This window comes from Humulus lupulus, chromosome X (assembly GCF_963169125.1).
Source record: "Humulus lupulus chromosome X, drHumLupu1.1, whole genome shotgun sequence".
NCBI classification, from domain to species: Eukaryota; Viridiplantae; Streptophyta; class Magnoliopsida; order Rosales; family Cannabaceae; genus Humulus; species Humulus lupulus.
In genome coordinates, this window is record NC_084802.1 from 197,318,364 (window position 1) to 197,337,435 (window position 19,072).

General features: G+C 37.8%; 1 non-coding gene across 1 annotated transcript; it reads left to right on the forward strand.

Annotated features, from left to right (window-relative positions):
• Positions 1-17,144: 17,144 nt before the first annotated feature.
• LOC133807759 (small nucleolar RNA R71) lies at positions 17,145-17,251 on the forward strand. Its single transcript, XR_009879655.1, has one exon. It is a non-coding gene; the product is annotated as a small nucleolar RNA R71 (small nucleolar RNA).
• Positions 17,252-19,072: the final 1,821 nt, after the last annotated feature.

Sequence of the window (19,072 nt, forward strand, 5' to 3'; positions counted from 1 at the left end):
TTGACTACTGGAGGCTTTTCTCCCCTTTAATGTGCAACCAACTCCTCGTTCATGGCCGGGACGTTCACCCAACACTTTTCTCATGATCATCATTTCGTCAACTGTGCTTCCTTCATCAGAAATGGAAGATAGGACTTGCTGGCTCTGCGCTTCAAAATCTTTGTACATCATTTCTTATTTTTACATTAAAATATCAGTAATACATCCAAACCATAGTGATTTTAAGGTAAAACAATAAGATAATTCTTACATAGTCTATTTTCGCTTGCTCATTGACGAATTCTTCTTTCTCCTTGCGGGTGTGGAATTGCTTCCAGCTTTCAATGTAACCCAATACATTCCCAGATTCTGAGTTCGCCTGAACATAAAGAAACAACTTATTAGATAAATAAATTATTAATAAAGAAAACTTATATTTTTTTTGTTACTTACTCTATCATGATGGGCCACCACGAATTCCTTCGATCCTTGAGTAGAAGGATACTTCATCTTATCCCTATTGGCCTGATTCTTTTCGGCCCGTTTAATTGATTTCTCTTCCAACCATAAGTCAATGCATTGTTTCCAATCTTCAGCATTAACACCACTATGGGGGTTGTTGAGAGCGTGCTCTAAGTTCCTATCTTCACCATAAACTTTCTTAAAGTGCGCCTTCCTATGCGTTTTCCTATCACGATATTTGACACCAGCATCATCATTTATAGCCTCAATAATATGATCATAGTCTAGTCGCCTTACTATATCAAAATAATGCTACATTTTGAAGAGAAAAAAACATTAGTAAAACGATGTACCTCCAAAACACATATTATTTACAAATATATTTGATTTATTTACCTTTACAGTGGTATAAAGCAACTGTTTGTATTGATCAAACACTGATTTCCAATTTGGAAAATATGGTGGTAATTTGTTAGTCACGGTGTTCTCGATTAAACGTGTGAACCATGTTCCATGCTTACCCAATGGCTTATAAGTGTCTGAGTTAAAAGTTATTGGAAGTGGTTTGCCAGCTTTGCGCCTCGCCTTTTCGAGTTCCTGGCCCATTCCTCCTCCACGCCCTTTACATGGAGTTGTTTTATTTATTTGTAGAACAAAATAAAAACATTGATAAATAATAAAAAACGACCACTTAATTTTTCAAAATTAAAAAAGACTAAATTTCATTACCTAGCTGACAAGATGAAGGGATCCTAGTAGGATCAGGGGGAGGATCACCGCCTGCATCTCCACCATGAGACTGTGTGACATCTGGAGACATCTTTATAACAAAAATATTTATTGAAATATGACAAAATTAGTTAGTGTTAATGTGAGACGCACATTGACCTAATAAAAATAGACATATTATTATTTATAAACATAACGTTTTGTTACATATATGAAAACAAAGTTATACTACATAGAGTAATCGCTATCATCACCAATGTCTTCAAGCAGTTCTTCCTCATCATTATTGTCATCACTATTGTCTTCAAGAAGTTCTTCCTCATCATTTGCTCCTTCTTCTTCTTCTTCATCATCATCATCATCATCATCGTTAATAAAGCATTCATCATCACTGTCATGGTCTTGTTGATTAGTAGTAGAAGGACGAGACAAAACGTCAACATGTTGAGTTGGTTCGTTAGACTGCTGCACAATCAACTCTCCCAAATCGACAGTTAGGATGAAATTTGATGAGTTCTCATTATGGAAAACATCAATATCAGTAATGACTTCATTAGCCTCTGGAATATCCCAAACATGTCTATGATTCACATCTTGAACCACTTTCCAACCTCGACCTTTCACTAGATCGTCAAGGTAGAAAACTTGCTTCGCTTGGGTAGCAAGTATATACTGGTCATCTTTATACCATTCACCAGTGACATTTATACTAGCAATATTATTTTTAGTGATTGATTTGTTCCTAGTCGGATCAGTATTGAACCATTTGCACCGAAATAATATTACTTTGTATTCACCAGTATAAGATAGTTCCAATACTTCCTCAAATTGGCCATAAAATGTCAAACCTTTTTCTCCAGCAATAGATACTCCACTATTTTGTGTAATGCGATTTTGATCTTGATTATGTTATATTATTTATAATATAATGTAATATTATATTATTTTATAATATAATGCTTTAGATTAAATAAATGTGACAAAGAGTGTCACATATTGTAACATATAATAGAGAGTTACAATATTTAGATATATGTGAATATCCAAATATTACCCAATAATGTGTAGATTGTATGTTACACATTTGAGATTAGATTTCATAAAGCCATAATGAAATATGGTTGTTAGAGACATGTTTTTAACTCCCAATAGGTGTTTGGAGGTTACAAAATCATGTGGGAAAGGATTTGGGAAGTTTTGGAAAATTGACATTTTTGAGCTGAAAATAGACTGTGGCCGCAGCCACTGACATTCCCTGGCCGCGGCCTAGGGGACAGAGGCCAGTGGCGGCCACTGATAATCCTGGCCGCGACCAGTGAGGCAGACAAGCAATTTGGTTTCTTAGTTTTTTCCAATTTGAATAGTTCTAACATCCCAAATAACTCCCAAATCTCCATTTTAATTCCATAAACATCCAATTAAACATTGGTAACAACCATGGGGGTTGGTGGAATTTAAAATTGAAAGGGTATCTCAAACTCTATAAATAGGAGTCTAATGCTGACTTGTAAGACACACAATTTTCCATCCACAAAGCACTTAGCTGGAAAATACACCATAGAGGCTTGATAATTCCAGAGAGCTATTTCCTAGAGAGATCCCTTAGTTCTTAGAGAATAGAGGGAAATAAACTTTTGGATAAAGGTTTTGAACCTTGTTCAAGTTGGTGATCCCTACTACTCTACACTTTGGTTGTGTGAGAGCTTGTTCTTTTTATTGATTTTATTTTCATTCTTTTGATCTTATTTACTTGTATTATTATTGTTTTGAGTTTGTAATCTTCTTCTTCTACATCTTTCTATTTACTTGTATTTTAAACAATTGAATTGTAATATTTCTTTAATCAAAATTATCTTGTCTATTGTATTTTGCATAGAGTTGTATTTTGGTTTTTCCACATTTCCATTGAGTATAAAAATATATTCTCTAACAGATTATGTGTCACAAATTGAACCCCGTTCACAATACAAGCTTGGTAAGAATGAGCAACAAAATCTGGCCCAGATGCTAAAGCTAGTAATTCATCTGTGTAGTCAGGCGATCCGAGTTGGTGCAACTCAAACATCTATATGTAGATTAAACTTAAATTAAGATCTTGGGCAATAAAAAAAATATACAATGTTTGAGTAAATAATTTGGTAATTACATATTACCTTCTTATGAAATCATGTACGAAACTCTATCTTTTGTAACTCCCCATGATTAACAGATAGAGGACGTTGTCGGATCTCGAGAAGGTGTTCACTGTAAATTAACATAGTGGACATATTAGAATTAATGATAATAGTTAATTATCACCAAATTTAATTTTATTAAAGAACTTACTCCAAATAACATTGAATTTCAAGAGAATTGTTGAGAAAGAACCACTCAGCTATGTTGCGGGTCTCCTCAACTAAACTCACTGGATGCCTCTTACTAAGTGGACGACATTGAGAATGAAACACTGAAAGTTGTCGTGAGACATAAATTATATCTTCATTCCGACCAAGACGGTTAAATTTTGTTTCAACACCTTTGAAATACATGGAGCAAAATGCCAAAGCCTCATCCGCAACATATCCTTCTGCTATAGACCCTTATGGATGAGCTTTATTCATGACATAGTTTTTTAATTTTTTCATGTACTTTTCGAAATGATACATCCACCTCATAAATACAGGGCCTCCTAATATAGCTTCGTCAGGCTGATGCAATACCAAATGGATCATTATATCGAAGAATGTTGGAGAAAAAATCAACTCCATCTTACATAAAATGATAATAAAATCTTGTTTTGCTTTCTCCATGTATTTTACGTTCAACATCCTAGAACACAACTGTTCAAAGAAATTGCACAATTCCATAATTATGCCTGATATGAATTTTGGTAGAAACTTTCGAACACCTACTGTAAGCAACCGTTGCATTATCACATGACATTCATGAGACTTTAACCCAATATTGTTTAAGTCATTATCAGTTACTTTCTTCTTTAGATTGGAACAAAAGCCATCTGACAGCATAACTCCTTTTAGAAACTGACAAAATTGGCACCTTTGTTCAATAGTCAAAACGTACGGAGCATGCGGCTTCAATAAATTTTGTTATGATCTTCGTAGATCCACAACTCTTTCCTACATCCCATTTTCTTAAAATCATTTCTTGCATTAGTAGTGTCCTTAGACTTATCATCGTCTAACAATATTCCAAGGAGACTGCCACATACATTTGTCTCAACATGCATCACATCCAGGTTGTGTTTCAACTGGTTTGAACTCCAATATTCAAGTTCATAGAATATACTTTTTTTCCTCTAATTACTTTCATCTGCACCTCGTTTGCGCTTCACACCCCCGAAACTATCATGTTATTGGGAACGTGAGGTGGTAGAGCATTAACTTGCTCTAAAATTTGTTGGCAAGTAAACTGGCTTAGACGATATCTCTTCTTAACTTGGTCGTCAAATTATTTGTTCTTTCTATACTTATGATTATTTCCCAAAAACTGCCTATGACCAACATAAGATGTTTTATCAATCACTCGAATGGATGAAGTATCTTCATTACATGTTGGACAAGCTATGTATCCCTACCCACTCCATCCAGACAAACTGCTGCGAGCAGGGAAATCATTAATCATCCACAAAAGTGCTGCTCTTATCTTAAACAATTTATTCTTACTGCCATCTCTTGTGTCAACTTCGTTAGTCCATAACTCCAACTCGTCCACCAACAGTCTTAGAAATACATCCATGTCCTTACTAGGTGATTTTGGCCCCGAAATTAGAAGAGTCAACATGAAATACTCCCCTTCATGCACAACCATGGTGGTAGATTATAATTGGTCAAAACCACTCGCCACATACTCTACGATAGACTCATGCTGCCAAATGGATTAAACTCATCGGCAACTAAACCTAAATGAACATTTCTAGCATCTATTGCAAACTCTGGATGTCTGGCGACGAAGTCCTTCCAAGCAGCCCCATCAATAGGATGACGTATCACCCCATCTTCTTTCGATCTCCCTGTATAATGCCATACCATGTCCTTTGTTGTATGCCTTGAGCTATACATTCATTCAGGGTGCTGCTTCCTGAACCCTTCATATAACAACTCCCAACGGTTCTCTATCTCAGACTGCTACTATACGGCCGGTACTGTAGCAACATGTGGTGTCACTAACGCAGCGTTCCCCCCGAAACCTGCAGTTGTCCCATCTAGAAAATCTCTTCTTCCTGCCTCTGCAGCCTAGCTTGTATATCAGCAAGCACCTGTTGCCAGTTTTCAGGAGCTGGTAAGGGTTCTGACCCTGGTCATTACTTCCAAGCTAATTTTTAGCGCCAACTGGCTCATTGAATTGCCATGGAAGCATATTTCCAAGTCTAGTTGCAATCAATGAATCGGCTTATCCGGCAATAATAACAATATTCCATGTCAACCCACGATTCAAAACCAATCAAATAAGCATTCACATGCATCGACAATGCTAATAAGCATCCCAATAATTCACACATATACAGTCATGCTAATAAACATGGCGATTCATATTCATGCTCAAACAAGGTGCTAACAAGCACATTCTTAACTTTCACAAGCATTAACAGTGCTAATAAGCACAAACCTGGCATTCATATACATAACATAATGCTATTAAGCATTTATAACATTCAAGAGCAATAACGATGCTAATAAGCATTTTCTGGCATGCATAGACAAATAACAATGCTAATAAGCATTCATTTTAACATTTAACGGTGCTAATAAGCATCTCTTGGCATACATGCACATATAGCAGCGTTAATAAGGGTTCCTGACATTTAAGAGCAATAATGATGCTTATCAGCAATTCTACAACATTTACAAGCAACTATTGTGCTAATAAGCACATCTTTAACATGAATACAACAGTCAAGGGCCAGACACTATCAAAATAACTCATTCTTTCTATTTAAACAAGAATGTAAGACATATATATTTCATTTAAGAAATTGCACACATAACTGTATTAATAGTAATCGAACCCTGAGTCGAGCTTGTCTTTAGCGGTGAGTGTACATACCCAGTCCTTCATCAGGAACCCTTAAAACTTGGCAGCTCTAATACCAAGTTGTAACGCCCTGCTAATTAGGTTCTGTTACCATATGTGTCTAAATTAGTACGGGACTTGCTAAACGAGTCATTTGGACTAAAACATGTGATTAAGCCACTAAGGGTTCATGTATTAAAAATCTTGGCCAAGGAATAAATATTTCCATTAAAAGAAAACTTTAGTCTTTACACAGGATCCCAGTATACTAGTTTAAAAATTTGTTTACAACTCAGAGATTACAAAATAAGCCGACCTAAGTGGTAAAATGGGGTCCAACCCTAGTTCCCCTAAGATACCTCGGTCGTGGCGGTCAAGCATACTGCATATGTACACATCGCCCCTAACGCTCTCCAACTCATGGCTGATCAAGCTTCTCCTTACCCTTACTAGCACCACAAAGCATCCATGAGCCAAAAGACTCAACAAGAAAACATATTAACATATTCAGATAGTCAACAGAATATAACAGCATGCTTAACAGTTATCACTGAAACCAAGCATACACATTGTACGAGTAAGTGACCATAGGGTCACACAAGTGCATGTCGCACTTCCATTTATTCATATCGCATCTGAGCTAGTCAAGTGCATGATGCACTCCCAAGGTGGCCTAGCCATAACGGCTTGCGCTCAGTGCGCATAGTGCCGATCACGACTTATAAGTCGAGCCTTGTGAACCCTCGACTCATAAGTCGAGCCTTGTGAACCCTTGACTCATAAGTCGAGCCTTGTAAACCCTCGAATTATAATTTGGGCCTTGTAATCCCTTGACTTATAAGTCGGGCCTTGTAAATCCTCAACTCATAAGTCGAGTCGTGTAATCCCTCGACTTATAAGTCGGGCCTTGTAAATCCTCGACTCATAAGTCGAACCTTGTAAACCCTTGACTCATAAGTCGAGCGTTGTAATCCCTCGAATTATAAGTCGGGCCTTGTAAATCCTCGGCTCATAAGTCGAGCCTTGTTGTAATGCCCCGAAATCCCTAATGCGGTTTAATGGCTGGATTAGTAGGTCGGGAGGGACATACTTGTTTAATTATGCCATTAAATTATTATATGAATGTTTATGTGAATTATATTATAATATGATGTTAAATGCATGCATGTGGGTCCACATTTCATTACAGGGTTTTTTGGTAATTTGGCCTGTTGAGGGCGTAAATGTATATTTGTATGCATGTCAGTGACCTATTGTTGAGACCACATTATAATGTGGATTTGTTCGAGTTATTCGGCATGAGACAATCTTTGAATATAAATTAGTGGTTTAGTCATAACAAGTTTAAGTTCGGGGCTCGAGGTGAGTCTCGGGGTGATTTTAATGATTAGAGTATTGCCGTGAATTAAAGGGTAACGGGATATGAATTGTTGATGTTTGAGAATATCGAGAATAGCGGGAATTGGAGAGCGTTAATTATGATTAACGAAATAGGTGGAAATGTCAATTTTGCCATTGGGAGCCTTTAGAAATCCTTATTTGACCTAGGGGTATTTTGGTCTTTTCACCCCTAGGATAGATTTAATCCATTGAAGGTTGTAGAATGAAGGAAAAAAAACAGAGCATTTTTAAGCACTTCTCCCGTACTTGCTTTCTATATTTTCTTCTTGGATTTTTGAGCTTAAGTTGGGGAATCAAGCTTGGGAAATAAGTCTTGAGAGCTTGGGAGTGTGTTCCACCATTGAAGAGCATCCTAATCTGAACTTGAGGTAAGTTTCTAGCCATTAAAATTCCTGGTTTGCTCTGTTTTAGCTTTGGTTTTCAGTTGAGATTTGTAGGTTGGATGATTGGTTTTGTTGGGGAGTTTTTGGCAAGGGTTCTTGTGGTTGTGATGCTTAGGGCTTATGGGGATGGTTTTTGGGTTCACTTGGCACCAAACTAAGGTTTTGAAGCATTGGAATCAAGTTGGAATTGAAGGAGTCGAAGGAAGAGGTTTCAGGGGTGGATCTGGCTAGGTATAGCGCTACAGCGCCCACAAGGGGGTGCTATAGCGCTACCCAGGGGAGGCTTGAGAGGTTTGGGGTTATGAGAATAGCGCTGGGGCGCTAGTGATTAGCACTGTAGCGCTACTCTGTTCCTTTAGAATCCCGTTTTGAGTGTTTTAAAGGGTTTTTGGCTCGGAGTTTCAATCCTTAAGGCCCGGGGTCGAATCTACTCACCGTGTGGGTACGTTTCGAGGTCCCGAGAGTGGGGTTTAGGTCAAAACCCTTTCATTGTTGATTTTCATTAATGGAGGTTATAATTGGTTATGATTAGGTGATCGCTAAAGGGCTTAAAGTCGGATCATTCTCAATGGTCGTTCCTTTATTTATTCTCGCTCGAACCAGAGGTAAGAAAATTTCACCCTGTGTATATGGCATGCGTGATTGTTATAGAGGCATGTTGGTTGTTGAATATGGACATTGATTGCATAATAAATGCTTAGAAAATCTTGCTTATCTGTGTATGGCACTGACTAGTCAGGGTCGGCACTGGTCGCGTATTACTGACCTGAGAGTCAGAAACGACATAAGCGTCCTGAATGCAGGGCCGAAAAAGATTAGATCTAATTGATATCAGCGTTGAATGACTCTAGGAGCATTAATGCTGGACCGACCCTAAGGTCGATGAAAATTATAAGCATTTGACTAGTCTAGGACTAGTTACTCAGAGCCAGGGCCAAAGGCCTAGGTGACTGCTTGTCACATGGCTAGGGAGCGGAATCCTATGGTTGTGACTCTATGGTCATGTGGTAGGTTATATTGGTGACTGGTTCATCAAGCACCTATCTTGCTAAGCTAGTGAAAAGATCACTTATTTGTAAAGCCCAAGTAACCCTATCGTCACATAGCTAAAGGGAATGGAACCCGCCTTAGTGACTTTTCAACTGTCACTCCTTTATTTTGGACTGAGAGTCCTGAATGATTATTATGATCATTGTTGATATTATATTCATGCAATATTGTGTTTTCTTGCTGGGCCTTGGCTCATGGGTGCTATGTGGTGCAGGTAAAGGGAAAGAAAAGCTCACCCAACCTTAAGTGGAGACCTCAGGTGCTGCTGTGTACATATGTGGCCGCTTGACCACCACGGCCAAGGAGTTCTCAGAGGAAGTAGGGGGTTTACCCTATTTTTGCCGCTTAGGTCGGCGGGTTGTAAATTTTATAATGTAGTGACAATTTTGCATTGTAAATAACTTGTAAATATTTTGGTGGGCCCATGAACAGTTTTATGTTTTAAATAAAATATATCATTCCCTTTTGATTGGTTTTCCACCTTAACCTATTAATAACACCTAGAAGCACGTTTTTAACCAAAGAACTCGGGTAGCGAGTTAAATTCATGGTTCATCATTCACCGTAACTGTTCTGGGGTAACCAGGGCGTTACACTTGTAAATCCTCAACTCATAAGTCGAGCCTTGTGAACCCTCGACTCATAAGCTGGGCCTTGTAAACCCTCGACTCATTAGTCGAGCCTTGTAAACCCTCGACTCATAAGTCGAGCCTTGTAAACCCTCGACTCATAAGTCGAGCCTTGTGAACCCTCGACTTATAAGTTAAACCTTGTAAACCCTCAACTTATAAGTCGAGCCATGTAAACCCTCGACTTATAAGTCGAACCTTGTAAACTCTCGACTCATATGTCGAGCTCCTTTTTGTCCCTCGACTTATAAGTCGAGCCCCTTTTTAATCAAATATGCTCTCGGCTAGCAGGCCAAGCTTTTGGTTAGGTGCAATAGACAGACTCTCGAATTATAAGTCGAGCCTCCCAGTCGGGAACAGACATACATATAATGCATTCATCATACATAGATACAACGCTTTACAATGTATTTACACATGTATACACATGCATAATTATAATCATGCTCATTAGTTGAGCCAAGCCCAATCATATTACATTTAACAGTTGGGCCAAGCCCCAATCATAATACATTTAACAGTTGGGCCAAGCCTCAATCATATTACATTTAATAGTTGGCCCAAGCCCCAATCATACTAATTTTAACAACGGGGCCAAGCCCTAATCATAATACATTTAATAGCTGGGCCAAGCCCCAATCATATTACATTTAATACTTGAGCCAAGCCCCAATCATATTACATTTAACAACGGGGCCAAGCCCTAATCATGTATCTCATTCATCGGGTGTCCTCGTGCAAATAGCAGAACGACCTCGAGTACTAATCCTGACCCGAGCATGGAGAAAACCCTCTGTTTTCAAGTCCCTTGAGGTTGATGATGGCCAACAATCTCTATACCCAGTCTTCAGTTGCTACTCCAAAAAATTTGGCTCGAATTTTCACCAAGATTTGGCTTCCACAATTGATCTCTAGGCACACTCTTTGTCCCGTATTGAACGGATATTCCGTCCCATACCTCGTTCAGGCTATACATGGTATCGTATTTTCCTAACCAACTATCGAACCTATGTACTCTCTCATCTACCCAGGACCATACATAAAAGTGGTCCCTATCATCTTCACACAAGAATAATCTGTCTGGCTTATGCTTAAGTAGTGAGGGAGACCATAAGTCTGAGCTAAGGATGACTATACCTCTGTCGCTCGAGCTCGAGGCCTCATCATTGGCCTCGTTCCCTGATTGTGGACTCCTGGGATGTCGACCTGGGGGTTGTGGCTTAGAACTGCGCCTCGGAGGGAGGCTGCCAGTTGGGAGAGGCACAAACTCCCACTTGGTATATTTCTTGTTGGACCAGTCATTTGTAGACTGATCCTGTAACGACTCGAATTAGCTAATTGGGCTTAGGGCCTTGATTAGTGTGCCTGGAGGGCAATAAGTGATTTAATTTGCTTGTATGTGAATTTATGTGTATATATGTTGTATATGTGTGATATGTCTGTACAGCACGATCCGAGACAGTCCTGAGGAGCAGTTGGCCAGAGAGTCACAACGGGGTTGAGATTCGGACTCGGGGCGAGTCGAGGGGTAATTCGAGTATTGGTTGAGTTATGGGATTATCGGGACTTAGAAATAAATATTTGGAGATATATTTGAGGATAGAATGTCTAGGCGGGAATATATGGGGAATTTACCATTTTCGCCCTCGGGGACGTTTTGGGTACCTCGAGCCTTGAGGTAACCTTTAGACTTAAGTTATATAAAACAAAAAAAAAAGGGAGGAACAGTTTAGAAATCTTGAGAAACCGACCTATGCTTTCCTAGAACTGAAGTTAGTTTTTCTTTCCTTTCTCTTACACTCTCTAAGACAGAAACTCAAGAAGGAAATCAAAGGAATTTGCTAGAACTAAGGGGATTTCAACTGGGATGCTTTAGGAGCTTGAAGCTTTGGGATTGAGGATCAAAATTCTGGGATTAAGCTCAGCAAGGTAAGCTCTAAACACTAAGGTTTGGTCTTTAACTTTCTGCTGGTTTTAGAGGATTGCATAAAGTTAAGCTAGCTTAATCTTTGGGTGGGTGTTTTACCTAAGTTTTGGAGCATACTTTGATGAGGTTTTAATGTTGTTTCTGTGCTGGAGTCGTTATGTTGAATATCTAGGAGTCTTAGTTTGGTTATGGTGGGAAATTGGCTTGAGGAAAGGATGAAAAACTAGTGGAAAATCTGGGTTTGCTGTTAGTGCCGCGGCCCTAGGAGTGGTGTGCCACGGCCCGCATGCGCGCGCAGCCTTGGGAGGCTGAGGAGATTCAAGCGCGCCGCGGCCCTTGCAGGGCGTGCCGCGGCCCGCGTGGTGGTCAGTGGAGAGCTAGCCTTTATTTTGAGGCTAGCCGCGGCTCTAGAGGGTGGGGCCGCGGCCCTTAGTGTCAATGAGAATTTTAATGGTATTTTTGACTTGGGAACCTAAAGGGTAAGGCTCGGGATGGATTTATCATTCGGATTGATAGAATTCAAGATCCCGAAGGTTAGGGTTATGGTTTGAGGTTATTTGTTGGGTTGGAATTTGATGGTCGAATATTGTTATGTGTTGTGACTAGGGTTTCTGCGAGGCTCACGTTAGTGGACTGTGCTCGGGGCTTTGGTGCTCAAGAAGCTCGGAACTCAGATAAGAAAACCCCTGCTTCCATAGAGCTTGTGTGCAGGGCTGAGCCCAATATATTGTATGGAAATGACATACAGGGCCGAGCCCTATATACTAGAATTGTAGAGCATGGCTCTTTGTTTGTTTATGCTTGAATTCTGTGCTTGTTGCTATATCGTGTTTGATATTATATGTGTGATCGGCAAGAGCCGGGAACGGTGTAGACCGGGAACGGCGAGGGGCCGGGAACGGCATTGAGCACGATGAGTGCAAGGCCGAGAACGACAAGAGGCTGGGAGCAGCGTCGAGCTCGTGAGGTGCGAGTTGCCAGGGCGAGTCCCTAACAGGATACCTGGGATATCCTTACGGCATGGTCCGCGAACCCAGGGCTTGGTAAACGCCTGGGACAGCTAGGCCGTATGTGTTTAGCTATTGGTGGCCTACCTATATGTTTGCTTTATGTATTGCATATGTTATCTGTTATGGGTTTTCTTGCTGGGCTTCGGCTCACAGATGCTCTGTGGTGCAGGTAAGGGTAAAGAAAAGATCAACCAACCATGAGCACAACTGGCGCGAGGCGGCGTGTACATGTCCGGCCAGCCTGGCTGCCACAGCTAGGGGATTTTGGGAGATGTTTGTAAACGAACTTAGGTTTTTTTCGTTTAGTCGACTCTGATCAGTTTTGTGTTGTAAATATTTTCTAAACTATGTCTTGGGATCCCAAATGTAAACTTTTATGATCAGCTATGATGAATTACTTTCTCTAATGTTTTTTTAATTATGGCTTAGTTACACGTTTTGAGTTAAAACCTCGACTAGCGAGTTGAAAGCACGATTTTTAACTCACTTAGTAACGACTCTAAGGAAGTAGGGCGTTACAGATCCTTTTCCAGGAGGCCACAAGCTCGAAGCATATCTTCATGAAGAAGATAGGAAAGCGAGCGCCTATCGTAAGGTAATTGGAGCAAGGCCTCCTTGTGCTCTTTCATCTTATTGGAGGGAGAAGGCCGATGATAATTGGCTGAAGAAATAAACATATCATGAGTGATTCGAGCCTAAGCAAAAAAAATTCGAGCACAAAAAGAAGAGATTTTTTATACTTACAAATTCATCTGAACGAATAGAATCTGGAAGGGGCCAGGCCATCTGTCCAAAAGAAAGCCTTCTTGAAATCGGGGGGATGGTTGGGTAAATCCTTAAAGATTTTCTTCTCCTTGGGATAGCTCGAAAGGTAGTAGAAGCCGTCCCCTCCCCGAGCTCGGGAGGGATTGCTTTTCAAGCAAAAGAGAAACAGGATCTCCTTTGGTGAAGGTCCTTCCCACTCTAGCTCATGGTAAAGCGACCTCAGGGCTGACAAAACCCTGTAAGAGTTGGTGTTGAGATGGAAAGGAGAAAGCCCGACGAAATCCAAGAAGACCTTGAAAAATGACTTTAAGGGCAATGGGAAGGAATTTCACCAGTGACCGAATAATTCACAATGTCAGCATACCAAGGCAAAGAAGATACATGCATGAGTTGTTCATCAGGAAAAGTTTCAGTTATAGTGGTGGATTCATTATTAGTTTCAACAACAATTCTAGACAAATGATCAGCGACAACATTTTCAGAACCTTTTTTATCTCGTATCTCTAAATCAAATTCTTGTAAAAGCAATATCCAACGAATTAAGCGAGATTTAGCATCTTTTTTTGATAAGAGATATTTCAATGCAGCATGATCAGAATAGACAATTATTTTAGATCCTAACAAATAAGACCTAAATTTCTCCAATGCAAACACAACAGCAAGCAATTCTTTTTCAGTTGTAGAATAATTTAATTGAGCATCGTTTAAAGTTTTGCTAGCATAGTAGATTACATGAGGTAACTTGTTAATTCTTTGTCCTAGAACAGCACCAATAGCATAATCAGAAGCATCACACATTATTTCAAAAGGAATATTCCAATCAGGAGGGCGAATAATGGGTGCACTAGTCAAAAGGGATTTCAATTTTTCAAAGGCAACATGGCAGTCATTATCAAAGACAAAAGCATTTTCTTTTCCTAGCAAATGACATAATGGGCGTGAAATTTTGCTAAAGTCTTTTATGAATCTTCTATAAAAACCGGCATGGCCTAAGAATGATCTAATTTCTTTTATTGTTTTAGGTGGGGGAAGTTTTGAAATAAGGTCAACTTTTGCTTTATCAACTTCTATTCCCTCAGATGAAATTACATGACCTAAAACAATTCATTTTTTAACCATAAAATGACATTTTTCCCAATTAAGAACCAAATTCTTTTCTTTGCAACGGATTAGAACAAGAGAAAGATGGTGCAAACAGTCATCAAAAGAATTTCCAAACACAGAAAAATCATCCATAAACACTTCAAGATTTCTTTCAACCATATCAGAAAATATTGCAATCATACATCTTTGAAGAGTTGCAGGAGCATTACAAAGACCAAAAGGCATGCGACGATATGCAAAGGTTCCAAAAGGGCAAGTGAAGGTAGTCTTTTCTTGATCTTCAGGGGCAATGGGGATTTGGTTATATCCCGAATAGCCATCAAGAAAACAATAATATGCATGGCCAGCTAAACGTTCAAGCATTTGATCAATAAAGGGTAAAGGAAAGTGGTATTTTCTAGTAACATTATTTAGCTTTCTATAGTCTATACACACTCTCCACCCCGTTTGTACTCGAGTAGGGATTAATTCATTTTTCTCATTTTCGACAACTGTGATCCCAGACTTTTTAGGCACTACTTGAACTGGACTAACCCATTGACTATCAGAAATAGGGTAAATGATACCTACATCTAACAATTTAAGTACTTCTTCCCTAACGACCTCTTTCATATTTGGATTTAACCTTCTTTGACATTCCCGAGAGGTTTTAGCATTTTCTTCTAGATGGATTCTATGCATGCATATGGATGGGCTAATTCCTTTGATGTCTCCAATGGTCCAACCAATGGCTTCCTTATGTTTTCTAAGGACATTTAACAATTTATCTTCTTGTTCTTTATCTAAAGCAGATGCTATGATAACAGGCAAGGTTTCAGACTCTCCTAGAAAAGCATATTTTAAATTTTCTAGCAAAGGTTTAAGGTCTAACTTTTGAGACTCAGAAATTGATTGAACATGATCTAAGGGTGCAAAGGGTTCAACTTTGGTTTCATTTAAGGGTATAGACTCTAACAAAGAATTCACATCATCATTAAAATCATCAATATGCAAGTTCATACCAAAGTATTTTTCACAAAAATCAAGTAAGTCACTTCCATCATCTTCACATATACTCTCTATCATGTTAACTTCCTGCACTTCCTCACACTCAACGGATTTAGCAACATTAAAAACATTTAATTCAACAGTCATGTTTCCAAACGATAATTTCAATACACCATTACGACAGTTGATAATTGCATTAGATGTAGCTAAAAATGGTCTACCTAGAATGATGGGTATTTGAGCATGAGCATTTTCAACAGGTTGAGTGTCAAGAACAATAAAGTCCACAGGGAAATAGAATTTATCCACTTTAATTAAAACATCTTCTACAATACCTCTAGGGATTTTCACTGAACGGTCGGCTAATTGAAGTGTTATAGAAGTTGGTTTTAATTCTCCTAGACCAAGTTGCTTATACACAGAATAAGGCAGTAAATTCACACTAGCTCCTAAATCAAGTAAAGCTTTGTTAATAAAATGATCGCCAATGATTCATGAAATTGTTGGACAACCGGGATCTTTATATTTCACAAGGCTTTTATATTGAATTATGGAGCTGACTTGTTCAGTTAAAAACGCCTTTTTTGGAACATTGGTGTTTCTTTTAACAGTGCAAAGGTCTTTTAAGAATTTAGAATAAGCAGGAATTTGTTTAATGGCATCTAAGAAAGGAATGTTGATGCTTACTTGTTTGAAAACTTCTAAGATGTCACTATATTGGTTGCCTTTCTTGAGTGGAATTAATCTTTGTGGAAAATGAGCTTTTGGGATGGAAGGAAGGATTTGAGCATCATCTTTTGAAAGGTCATTTGTGTTGGAACTTTGAGGTTGGCTTTGGTCTTTTTCAACTTGAGGTATGTAATCGGGTTTGACAATTTGTTTTCCGGACCTAAGAGTTGAGATAGACTTAGCTTCTTCTTTATGACTAGGAGTTCCTATTTCATATTGGCCTTTAGGATTTGGGATGGGTTGGCTAGGAAATCTTCCTTTTTCTCTCTCGGTTACAGCACTAGCAAGTTGACCCAATTGTGTCTCGAGTTTGGCAATGGATTGAGACTGATTTTGTAAGATTTGTTGGGTGGATTGCATGAATTGTTGTAAGGTGTCTTCTAAGGAAGGTTTTCTTTTTGGAGGGTATGGTTGACTTGGTTGGGCATGATTTGGATTTGGCAGGTGGAATTGGTTTCCTTGATTCATTTGTGGTTGGTTTTGTCTCCATGAAAAATTAGGATGGTTTCTCCAATTTGGATTGTATGTGTTGGAAAATGGGCTATCAGAAGAAGGTTTTCCATATGAATGTAAAGCATTAGCCTCTTCAGAAAATGTTTCAACAAAAGAAGGACATGATTGAGCATTATGACATGAACTAGCACATAAAGAACAAACATCTTTTTTAGGTTGCACATATGAATTCATAGATTGACTTATTACTAAGGCTTCTACTTTTCTTGCTAATTTATCAAATGATGTTCTTAAATCACTTTCCTCTTTTATTTCATATTTTCCTTCTCTTTTTGGTGAAGGGTTAGCTCTAGACCTAGGCTCAGAATAATTCCATTGTTGTGAATTAACAGACAATTCTTCAAGAGGGTCCCAAGCCTCTTGCCCTTGCAATTTTAAAAATTTTCCAGTATGCATGGATTGAATCATTTGTCGGTTTGAAGGGGTTAAACCATCATAAAAATATTTTACAAGTCTCCATTTTTCAAAACCATGGTGGGGACATTTTAATAATAAATCTTTAAATCTTTCCCAACATTCATAAAATTCTTCATTATCTTTTTGATAAAATTCGGAGATTTCTCTTCTTAAATTATCAGTTTTGGACATGGGGAAAAATTTAGCAAGGAATTTATTAAAAAGTTGATCCCAAGTAGTTATGGTTCCAGTTGGAAGCGAGTTTAACCAAGCTTTGGCTCTATCTTTTAAAGAAAAAGGAAACAACCTAAGTTTAACCGACTCATCAGAAAAATTTTGAAAACGAAAGGTTGAGCAAATTTCCAAAAAATCTTTTACATGCATGTATGGATCCTCTCTTTCTAAACCATAAAATGATGGTAACAATTGAATGATTGATGGTTTAAGTTCAAAATGAGTGGCATTAGTAGTGGGCAAAACAATGCATGATGGAGCATTAGATGAAATAGGTGAAAAGTATTCAAGAAGAGTTTTTTCTTGCACAACATTAGGTTCTTGTTCCATTATGCTTAAACTTTCAAAAACACTTTCAATTTCACGTACAGACACTAATTTTTTCACCAAACGATTTTTTGAATTACGATGCCACTGATGCATACAATGTCACAGATTTCACCAAGTAACACAAACAATCACAAGAAAACAAATTTCTGATGTGGAAGATCAGTTAGAACCGCAACCACAGAGCATACTTATAACAAGAAGAGATTACAATATTTATATAAATATATAATTTTTTTGTTATGATTTTTATGATTTTTTTGTTTTTGTTTTTTGGTTTAACTTGTTCCCAGGCCTATTTGATTCCACTTACTCACAACTTAATAACAACTCCCCGATGTTAATTAATAAGCGTGGATGGGAACTTTGCCAAATTTCCTTTAAGCAAAAATTGCTTATGTTGAAAGAACAAGCTTTGTTGTTTAGTTTTTTTTTTTTTTTTTTCAAGTATTTTCTTAAACAATAAAATTACAACTAACTAAATGCGATAATTAAGAGAAAAAAAAATTGACAATAGCAATAGTAAATAGTTATATAAAAATTAGGAGGCACTAATGCCATCAACTAAATGATCAACACAAATAAAATTAGGAGGCACTAATGCCATCAACCAGCATTAATAATAATAATAATAATAATAATAATGATAATAATAATAAAACTTAGGAGGCACTAGTGCCATCAACTAAGATAAATAAATAAAATAATAATAAAAGCTAGGAGGCACTAATGCCATCACTAGAAGAGATAAATTGCTCAAGTATGTAGGAGGCAAAAATTGCACTCAACTATCAAGTATTTAGGAGGCACTAATGCACTCAACTAATATATAAGTAGGAGGCACTAAATGCCATCAACTACCAAGATATATATATATATATGTATAATATAATATATAACAATATGAATAAATATTTGTATAACTTTCTCTTTTTTTTTTCTTTTTCGATTTTTACTCTTTTTTTTCGATTTTTTTTTATATATATTTTTTACTTTTTTTAAAGATGATAGTGCAAATAAAAATAAAATAACTAGTAGAAGAATTTTACTTACCTTGTAGAAAGATCGTTTCTTTCTTGCAACTCCCCGGCAACGACGCCAAAAACTTGTTGATCCCAAAAGAGGGTGTTTTAATAATTAAACTCGCAAGTGCACGAATCGTTTCGGAATATAATGTTCATGTAAGTACGAGGTCGAACCCATGGGAGTTGACTAACATCAAAAGAAATTATTTCAAACAAAGCAATAATACTCTAACCTAGTTCCAAATATTTGATGAGATTTTGTTTTAGAAAAAAAATAAAAGACAAGTAATAAAAATATTTAAGATTAAATAGAAAAATTGTTTTCAAATGATATATAAAAAATAAGATTATTAAGATGTTAGAATCCACAAAATGCAAGTTCAATAGTATTTATAAGTATATTGATTCCCAA